We start from the raw sequence: 10,398 nt of genomic DNA on the forward strand, positions 1-10,398 counted from the left end.
TTTATTTATCTTTGAAGAAGCAGTATTTTGATTGGGCATTATAAAAATCAGATCTGCAAATTGCATTGTTGAATTATTCAGGTACCTGTTCTATTTATTTTCCTAGCCATTACAGGCAAAGTTAAGCTTCAGAGAAAAACCTCTGTTAAGTGAAGTGCCTTTGAATGCTGTAATGCTATTTACCAGTGGGTCAGGAAAAAAACATAGATCAGTGATAGTATGGCAAGATCCAGAAACTAAAGCATGGAAATCAGATACCCAAACAATAGAAGGTTCAACACAAGTGGTTGAGCTTGCAGCAGTAGTCAGAGCATTTCAGCTTTTTCAGGAACCTTTTAATGTGATTACAGACTCTGCTTATGTTTCTAATATAGTTAAAAGACTAGAAGGATCAGTTTTGAAAGATGTTGTAATGATGCTCTGTGTTGTTATCTTACATGTCTTTATACGATTGTGCAAAGCAGAACTAATCAATATTTTGTCTCTCATATTAGAGCTCACTCGTGGCTTCCAGGATTCCTGGCAGAAGGCAACTCCAGGGCTCATAAGTTAACAGTAGCCATAGTGAACACCCTACCTAATATTTTTGAACAGGCGAAGCTGAGTCATGCCTTTTTTCATCAGAATGCACAGGGTCTTATGCGAATGTTTCATCTTTCCAGAGATCAGGCTAGAGCAATTGTAAATACCTGCCCAGATTGTCAACTGGTGCAGCCCCCTGTTTCCACAGGAGCGGTTAACCCTCGAGGACTGCAGAGCTTGCAATTGTGGCAAACAGATATCACCAAATACCCATCTTTTAGAAAATATAAAAATATCCATCTGTCAGTGGATACATTTTCCAATGCAGTTTTTGCTTCTGTACACACAGGAGAAACAGCAAGTCACGCATGTCAGCACTTTTTGCAGGCTTTTGCTTCTCTAGGAGTGCCTCAAGAAATAAGAACAGATAATGGTCCTGCTTATACAGCTCAAAAAGTAGCCACATTTTTAATGAATTGGGGTATGCGCCACACTTTTGGTATTCCTTATTCTCCCACGAGTCAGGCAATTGTAGAAAAGACACATCATTCTTTAAAATGCATTTTAGACCAGCAAAAAGGAGATGTAGCACAGGCAACACCACAGATGCGATTAAGTAAAGCCTTGCATATTTATAATTTTTTTAATGGTTCTTCTGCAGAGCCTGATCCTCCAATATTTAGGCATTTTTCTAACAGCACACATGCAAAATTAAAGGAAAATCCTTTAGTTCTAATCAGAAATCCAGAAACAGGACAAACTGAAGGTCCATTTTCTCTAATAACCTGGGGCAAAGGGTTTGCTTGTGTTTCTACAGGTACGGGACCCAGGTGGCTTCCTGTGAAGAACGTGAAGCCATACCACGTGCAGAAACACGTTGACAACTCTACGAGTAAAGAAGAAAGTACACAGACGTGAACTATGCAGAGACTACAACTCATGCCTGCAATCTCTTGTTTTTATTGCTAAAACTGTGAACTTTGGGGTTTATGCCAATATAAAGAGTGTGAAAAAGAAGAATATCGTAAAGCTCTTTTGGCAAATAATCCTCACCTTCCTATTTAAAAGAAGGCACGAAGTACCTTTGTGCCTCATCATTAGGTGATGTTCAGACAAAATTGAGAAAATATAAAAGAATATTCTTAGAAATTCGTTTGAAAATTAAAATTTAAGAAAAGAGTCTTTTGCCAAAAGATAGCTTTAAAGAAACATGGAATTTAATCAGATGTTAAATTTGTTTTTTGCCTTGTTTGTTTTGTTTGCTTTTAGTGGTGTAGCTTTGCCAGTTAATCAACCCAGAACCAATGTTTGGGTGACTTTAGCTAACGTTTCAGGTTTGGATACTCTCTGTTTGTCTACTACAACTCCAGAAAATCCATTTTCAACTTGCTTAGTCAGTGTACCAGTACAAAACTGGCCAATACCAAAGAGTTAATGAATCTATACGAGGCACCTTCGCTGAGTCAAAAGTGTAGGAATACTATACTCCAGTAAATACATGGGGTTGGTGGACACCCTATCTTCCTAAAGCCTCTGTTGAACCTCAAGAATTAGAACTCCTTGGTTCTGTAAAATTCTGTGTCAAATTCAGTTCTACAGAGAACAGTCAGTGGTGAGAGATGTCTCTCCACATCACCCTGTGTATAAGAACCACTCCTTTTGGTGTAATGATACTTCTGTAGGTCCATCTACATTTAGTTCTGTTCAACTACCACAAGGAATGTTTTTTGTTTGTGGAAACAGAGCATGGCCTGCTATCCCTTCAAACATTAAGGGTGGTCCGTATACTTTAGGGAAGCTTACATTGTTAACTCCTAATATGAAAAGAATTGTCAGCATTAGACACAGAGGAAAAAGATCTTTTACCCATCAATATGGACCAGAGTGTAAAGATGATTTCAATCCATGGAGTTTTGGGAAAAGATTTACAGCATCTCTTCTTTTGCCACCATTTGCTTCAGCAGTTGCATTAAAGCAATTAGATCGATTAGGATGTTGGCTGAGTAAACAATCTAATGCCACTTGCATTGAGTGGCTTCTTAGCAGATGTCAAAGGTGTGAGGCATGCAACTTTGCAAAACAGAGCAGCCATTGATTTTCTTTTGTTAGCCCATGGACATGGGTGTGAGGACTTTGAAGGGATGTGTTGTATGAATCTGTCCGATCATTCAGAGTCTATTCATAAGAGCATACAACAACTTAAAGAGGGTGTATCAAAAATAAGAATTGATGATAGAACTTGGCTGGATGATTTGTTTAGTGGATGGAATTTAACACCATGGTTAAAGAAATGTCTTACAACAGGTCTTTACATTTTAGTAGTCATAATAGCAATACTAATAATGGTGCCTTGTTTGTTCCAATGTGTACAATGGATGATTGATAAATCTATTAATGGAGTTTTTTTAGTGCACAGAGGAGGGGGAGATGTGGGAAACAGAAACTTCCACAGGCATTAACGATTTTGATTTACAGCCCTGGAAAGAGCTTGGACTGATGTAATGGCAAAGGTATACAGACTTTAAGCAGAAGAATTATAAACCTGTGTTTCTATAGTTATAAGTAAGAAAATGTATTGGGTGATATGGTGAAGGGTTCTTAAATATAGTAATGTGATTTTATAGTTTAAGAATGTAGATGTTATAATAGAAGTATATGTGTGTACATGAGCTATCAAGTAATTGGTTGTGAAACAGACGCAATGCAGTAAAAAATACCAAAGGTGATAGGTTATAAAGTCAAAACAAAGTTTCGTGTTAATTGCTCATTGGACCAAAAAGTTATAAATTGCCATGTAACCCTGAAACCTGTGACTGTCTGCAGTTATGGCGATGTGTTACTAAATTACGGCCTTTGAGACTGATGCCTTGTTGATTTTTCAAGTAATAAATCGTGATAACCGTGACTGTCCCATCTCTTGGATAAGGCGCCGACATTGATATATTTTATTTAACAGTAAAAGAGGAAAAGAGAAAGAAAGAGAAAAAAGAAAGAAATAGAAAAAGAGGTGTGTGGGAGGGGACAGGAAGAGTGACAGAGACAGATGAAGTAGAAACATATCACCACTCCGTGGGTTCCAACGACGTCTTGTTGTTCCCCTCCATCTGGTCTTGGTGGTGAGGGTCCCCGGCCAAAAAGCATAGAATCCAATGGATTAATATACGTTTGGGCAAGGCAGGAATGCCCAGGAGCCTCCCCTGAGGGGGGGGAAGTTTGACACTGTCTCTTGCAAGACTTTGGATTAGTTGCATCATTTTGCATCACGTGCAGTGCTCTGGTGCAGGGTCTGGGAACCCCTTGGAGGGGATCCTTTGATGGACCATGATACCCCCTCAGCTGCCCCTCATGTGACTGTCCCATAGATGTGGCTTTTCCAGGGTGGGGGGCCCCTTTAGCTGGGCCAGTTTGTGTAGTGGAGGATGGGCGTTCTCTGCCTCTGACCAGAGGTTTTTTGCCATACACCCAAAACCTCTCCTCCTCCTACCTGGGTTGGGGAGGGGTGTCTGTGCAAACCTAGCAGCAGATAAGCCTGGGGCTATAGCCTCAACCCTGAAGCTGCTAGGCTGGGCCCTGCCTTAGATGTTCTTTCAGTCTTATCCATTACTTCCCAGGTGCTTTGAACAATAGTGTCACTTTTCTTATCTCTATGCCTTAGGCGGTTTAACTCCTAGTTCAGGGTTTAAGTCAGGAGGCCCATTCAGGGTAGGCTTTGGTGGTGCAGCTTCATTATACAGTTTTAATGGACTAAATCCTTCATAAAAAATCTTTAAGCCATAAACCATAACATTTCAGTCTCCGACATAGGCGCAGTAGGAAGGATGGAAAGTGATATCAGCGAATACTTACAGAAGCATGGAATAAGTCAAAGTCCTAAGTTCTTGGACAAATGGGCTCGGCAGGGATCCAAAAGCTGTGGAGGAACATCTGAAAGCAGCTATGGGCTGCATGAAGGCTAGCAATGACAAAGGAATTAGTTGCAGTAGGTTAGGCACCTGCCTAGGCTCAGGGGGAACCTCCTCACAGTATTCCAGTAATTCAAGGGAGGGTACAAAGAAGACAGAGGCTCTCTCCTCACAAGGAGTCACATGGAAAACACAAGGGACAACAGGCACAAGTTGCACCACTCCCCATTGCTGGAGGTTTTCAAGATGCAATTGGACAGGGTGCTAGATAATCACATTTAGGTTCCCTTACCCACAAAAGGCTGGACCAGATGATCTTGCAAGGTCCCTTCCAACCTGGGTTGGTCTAGGATCCTACAATTCTCCAGTGGATCTTGGTTTCATAACCCTTGGCTCTCTCTGGTTTGGAGCTAAGTATCAGCAACCTTGACTGTGAGGTGAGATATAGAATTCCACAAGGCGACAGACTTCTAAAGCCTATGGCAATAACTCAGTCTTGGAATGTATTAAGCCATAACCAGCTTCTCCAAAATTCCCCCGCCCCCCTGAAAGCAGGAAGACTTTCTAGATACCTTACTGAGTTTATATAGACATTGCCCACCTCAATCATTCAGTAAGCAAACACTGCACCAGTGCAGTTTCCATCTACTTCAGGTAAATCATTTCTATCTCTTCCCCAGGAAGATTAAAGAAAGGTGAAGTCCGTGGGTTACCTACACATACGCATCACCAAACTTCACCCAGTCGCTTGGGACTACTGAAGTGATGAAAATGCCTTTCACTGGGTGTCTCACGTTGTCTCAGTAACATAGGGTTCAAGGGCAGTGAAGGACTGCCCGACTTTCCCATGCCCACCTCCCTTTTGTAATAGCTGTTAAAGCTAGCTGAAATTTGCTGTCTCACTGTATTGTAGTTTTGGTTTGGGTCTGGCTGTGATAGAGGTAACTTACCCCATCATAGCCCTCATAGTGCCCTGCTTTGCAGTTGTAGATAGAAGGGTATTGACAACAAACCACTGCTACTGCGGAGCACTGCTCCCACAGCATGGAGGCTGTCACTCCAACCACCCCCAGAGTCTAGAAAGCTAGGGGTGGGCAAGAGGTAGGGAGGGGACAGAGCCAGGACAGCTGACCCAAAGTGACAAAAGAGAGATTCCACTGTGCTGTGGAAGAACCACAGCTGCCAGTCAGACCAATTGTTTTCTCCTACCATATCCCTCCTCACCAGAAAAGGGATATCAATGGGGCCTTATCACAAAGCCATTGAAAAAGCACTCCAGCAGGAGGTGGATGCTCCCAACACATTGCACCATGCCAAAACCACCCTTGGACAGCATGCCTGTAGCCTCACATACAGTATATTGTAGAGTTTTAGCAGAAGCCTACATGAGCTTTCCATATGTTGACTGTACCACTGCCAAAGAGATAAGAATTTGCTTCCAAAAAGACGTGGAAGATGTGCTAAGCACTTCCAGTGTCACGCTTCAAATGAAAAGAAAAATCACTATTGATGGAATGCTGTTATCAGGCTGAAACATTCCACATACTTGCACTCTGGGAAGACACCGTTTGAACTTGCAGAACTACTTCCCCTCAGTAAGACGCGCAAGACGGAGATGATATCCCCATGACAAATCTTTATTGTGCAACTGCTGCTCAAAGCTTTTATTACCTTCCACAGACACACGGCACAAAAAATTACACACTGAAAGCTGCTAGATTGACAGGCAACAGATGAAATCCATTCAGTGGCAATTTGTACAAGTGCAGCAACTCTTGTGGTGCAAAAGCCTTAGCCAGCTGGCCAATCTAACTGACGGCCACCCAGAATAGGTAGATGTATGCGATAGACAGACTGCCCACCCTCGGGCCCTTCATCCACAACCATCCGGAATCCATTGGTCAGGCCCAGGTGAGCAACACACATCTCGCCAACAATCATTACATGCCCAAGAAGCTGGAGAAGGAAGTACAAACCCATAAATAAGTAAAATAAAAAGGAACAAAAAAGGGAGAGGGCAGGAAGGGAAGGAATGAGAGCAGAGAACCACCCAGAGAAAGCAGCAAGCAATTCCTAGCAATTCAACCATTACGCTTCAAATTAATGTGCGTCCGCCTGTTCACAACTGGTGCTTTTCAAGCAAAGCAAAAAAGACCAATTATGTACACTAGAGGGGCAAAAGAGAGCTAGGCAATTTTATCAAGCTACACGGCAATGGACTACAAAACAGCCACTGATGCTGAATTTGGCTCTGGGTTAAAGCCCCCATTGTGTATTCAGGCAACATAAGCAATCCTGGTGGAAAATGAACTTTAGGCTGCCTTTTGCATGAGTTTACAAAGTCTTTGAACTTGACTTTCATAGCTAAAAGCAAAGCATCCAGCACCTCTCAACCAGCTTTGCCCTTCCTTGCTCCTGACCTGCCAATAACCCCAAGCCCTCTTCTCCGTGTTAGAAGTACTACTACTCTTACTCTAAACCATGACAATAGGCACCTGACTGCGCTCCAAAACAACACTGCATTTTGCACCAGAAGTACATACCCAGGGATGAGCACTGCTTTTTATCACTGCTTTTAGTCAGAAAGCTCAACTCCATTACAAGCTAGAGGCAAAAGATTATAGCACCACAAAACCCAAAGTAGCCTACTGTGCCCTATCAAGAAGGAAAGGGGGATGGGAAAGTGTCTCGTAAACGAGGAACTAATTACAAGTACAGTTTAGCATACAGAAAGCTCACACAGTACTTACAGATTCACCAGAACCTTCAGCTTCAGACAACCCAGTAATTGGCTCCTTAGGCATGACTAGGAAAAGTGTCCCAGATTGCAGTGAAAGATCACGGAACGCAGGGCACTGGAGGAAGAGCAAACAGTTAAAACATAACCGGCTTCAGAGAAAGGTAATAGCTTATGCAAATCAACCTGCCCCACTGAACTCCTACAGAAGCAGATTACCGGATACCCAAAACACAAGCCCGAACATTGATTTTTCTTGCATGATAGTAATGCTTTCTACACCCAAAATACAACATATTTCCAGAGCCCCCTCCAGAATTTGTATTCATCATGCAAGACGATGGGAGCAAGGAGATGGGCCACCACTTGCAATTAACAACCTTCAGTATGTTTTAGTTCGGGCTGATTGTTTCCTAAGCAGTTTTTCAATTGGATGTGGTCCACGAAGAGGCAGGAGACAAATGGCTTGACTGAATCAGCAAAGAGGTTAGTGAAGTGGAAGAGCAGTGGCCAATCATTTCCCACAAGACAGGGAGCTCAAGCATTGAACAAACATATAATCACAGGAAGCCTGCAAGTGCATAGGACCGGTCTGTCTTCTACATTGCACGCAAACACTACCTTCCAAAGCAGAAGGCATCCTTAACTGTTAACCTTCAGCATTTTAATAACTAAATCATAACCTTAAAGTTAACATCGCATAGGCAACGGCTGCATTGTTTTCCCCCCGGTCTAAGCAGCTCACTCTCGTTCCCAGCACCAGTAACCCTCGCAAGCATGCTGTTATCACGATCCCAGTTCCCCACAGAAAGAAGATCAGGGAAGCTTTTGCAGCCTACAGGATGACCCCTTTCTAACTTTTTTTTTTTTTTTTAAAGAAAAACTAGAGAAAGCCGTAATTCCTTGCCCTAATAATCCAGTTTGGGGGTTCAGAACCACAGCCTAGCACAGCGAAGCTGCGAAACCTCTTCGATGCTATTACGAAACACATTGAGACCAAGTTACCGTCGGAGGCCCTTCTCTACGCGCGCACACGACACGGTGGGGGTGGCATCCGAGGCGAGTCCGGACAATACCAGCAACCCAGTACGCGCCGCGGCAGCCGGAGGGGTGGGGGTGCGGCACCGAACAAGCTTAGGGGATGATGCAGTAGAGAGCGCCACAACCCAAAGAGGCCCCGTCCGTCCCTCCACCCACCCGTAGCAGCAGCGCCGCCACCCGCCCTACCGCGCGCCCGGGCACCGCGCACCGGGTGTCCTCGGCTCAGACGCCCGCGAGCGCGGGAGGAAGGGGGGAGGGAAGGGAAGAGGAACCGCGCACAGAGCAAAGCCGCGGCTACCTCCTCGTCCTCGTCGCTGACGATACCAGGGAAACACCTCGCCGATGATCTTTCCGAAGACAGTAGTGGCGCCAGCAGAGCGAGAGACCAGCACCCCAATACTCTCGTCAGCCAAGGACAACGCCCGTGTCCGCCCCGACACTTCCTCCACTAAGCCAGGCCCTCCGCGACGCCCATTGGGCCGACGGATCGTCGCCCGCGTCTGGATTTGCTGTCTCGCCTGTCGTTTTCGCGTTCCCCGCCCCCTTGGCGGGTCCGCGCTCGTCGACCTGGTGCCCGCGGGGCGCGGAGGGATCTGCCCCGTGTAGTGCTGCGACCTTGAGGGCGGGATACGAGGTCGCAGAAGAGGCTGTAGTAGCTACGAGTACTATTTCTTGTTATTTGTTACCGCATCAAGTCCACCCCAAAGGTGCCTGTGCCTTTTTGGTGCTGCTCCCTCCAGTCAAATGACTGCTTTGGCCAGGGCAGGGCAGGCCTGGCCTTAACTTCTCAGGACATTTTGAAAAACCAACTGAAGTTGCTCTACATTGTTCCCTGAAAGCCCCACTTCCATTGTAGACATTTCTAAGCTGCACGTCTCCTGGAAGGAAATTAAATACAAAGCATGCCTTCGGCGCTGCTGGCCTGAGGGCTCAAGATAGTAGGATTTGCATTAAGCTGGATAGGAGGCTTTTAGAAAAAGAGCCAGTGCCCTCAAAGCTGCCCAAGGGTGGTCCGTGGTGCCCTGCACCCTCGGGGACAGTGAGCACTTTGGTCCACACAACTGTCTTGTAACATATATAAACCCTGCTTTCCTCTATATTGGGCTAAGGATATCCTTGGTCGCCTTTGCGGCAAGGGCACATTGTCCTATTTTGCAAAGCTGCTTTCCAGCTGATGGGCCTCCAGCATGCACTGGTGCATGGGGTTGTTCCTCCCCAGGTGCAGGATTTGTGTATCCACAGGTTCCTTGGGTGGTCTCAAAATGGATCATTTCCTATGATGGGAGAGACTTTGTTCCCCAAGTACCTGCCTTGAGGTTCAGTGTCTCAAGAGGTTTGGTAACCGTGCCAGTGAAAACAGAGGAAAACAAATCACCGAGTACCACAGCCTTCTCCATGTTGCTGTCCACTAGACATCCTGTCTTATTTATCAGCGAGGGGGAGGGGGGCATGAGGGTGGCGTACGTTTTCTTAAGTCTTCCTTTTCTGACCACCGCACCTGTGGAAGCCCATCTTATGATTCTCCATATCCCTTGCCAAATTCAGTTCCAGCTTTGCCTTAGCTTTTCTGATCCCATCCCTACAGACCGGGGCAGCATCTTTAGATTCTTGCAGAATGCGTGTCCCTGCTTCCATTGCCTATGCATTTCCACTTTGCGCTTCACCTCGACCAGAAAAATGGCCTTTACTCAGCCACTCTCATCTCCTGCCTCGCTTGCCTGATTTCTTACATCGACCTCTCCTCTTGATCCAGCAGCCTATAGTAGATAGCAACCATGAAATTTGCTTTGTTAACTTGGGTGGGATGATGACCATGGAGCCAGGCAAGGGATAAGGCGTACTTTCTATGGCCTACACCATGTTTCCTCCATGTTATCTTTACGGATGGAGATCCGCATAGATGACGTCTAGAAAGGACGAGTTAGCCGAAGGAGGAATTCATTGGCTGCTAGGATAGTCCTCTTTTGGCCCTGACAAACGGCACAGAATGAAACAAAGTCATATGACCGGAACTTTCAAGGACACTGCGGCCAAAAAATGCTACCACATATATGACTATATTACTCAGGTCTCTGTTTATATCATGCTATATGTAAGGAGGAGAAGACTGGGCTGTATATAAGGGGGGTAGAAATTTTACCTAGTTAGGAGGACCTCCCAAAGGACCTCAGAGAGTTGCTGGGCTGCTCTCTTCTC

At 45.1% G+C, this 10,398-nt stretch overlaps 1 long non-coding RNA gene across 1 annotated transcript in view; it reads right to left on the reverse strand.

Moving 5' to 3' along the window:
- LOC309584657 overlaps positions 1 to 8,521 on the reverse strand; it is a 76,257-nt gene extending 67,736 nt beyond the window's left edge. The window contains exons 1-2 of the long non-coding RNA XR_014227259.1: positions 8,501 to 8,521; positions 7,175 to 7,279 (exon numbers count right to left, since the gene is read on the reverse strand). This is a non-coding gene — a long non-coding RNA (uncharacterized lncRNA). The remainder of the gene's footprint in view (positions 1 to 7,174; positions 7,280 to 8,500) is intronic.
- Positions 8,522 to 10,398: the final 1,877 nt, after the last annotated feature.

This window comes from Coloeus monedula, assembly GCF_965178545.1.
Source record: "Coloeus monedula genome assembly, chromosome: W".
NCBI lineage: Eukaryota > Metazoa > Chordata > Aves > Passeriformes > Corvidae > Coloeus > Coloeus monedula.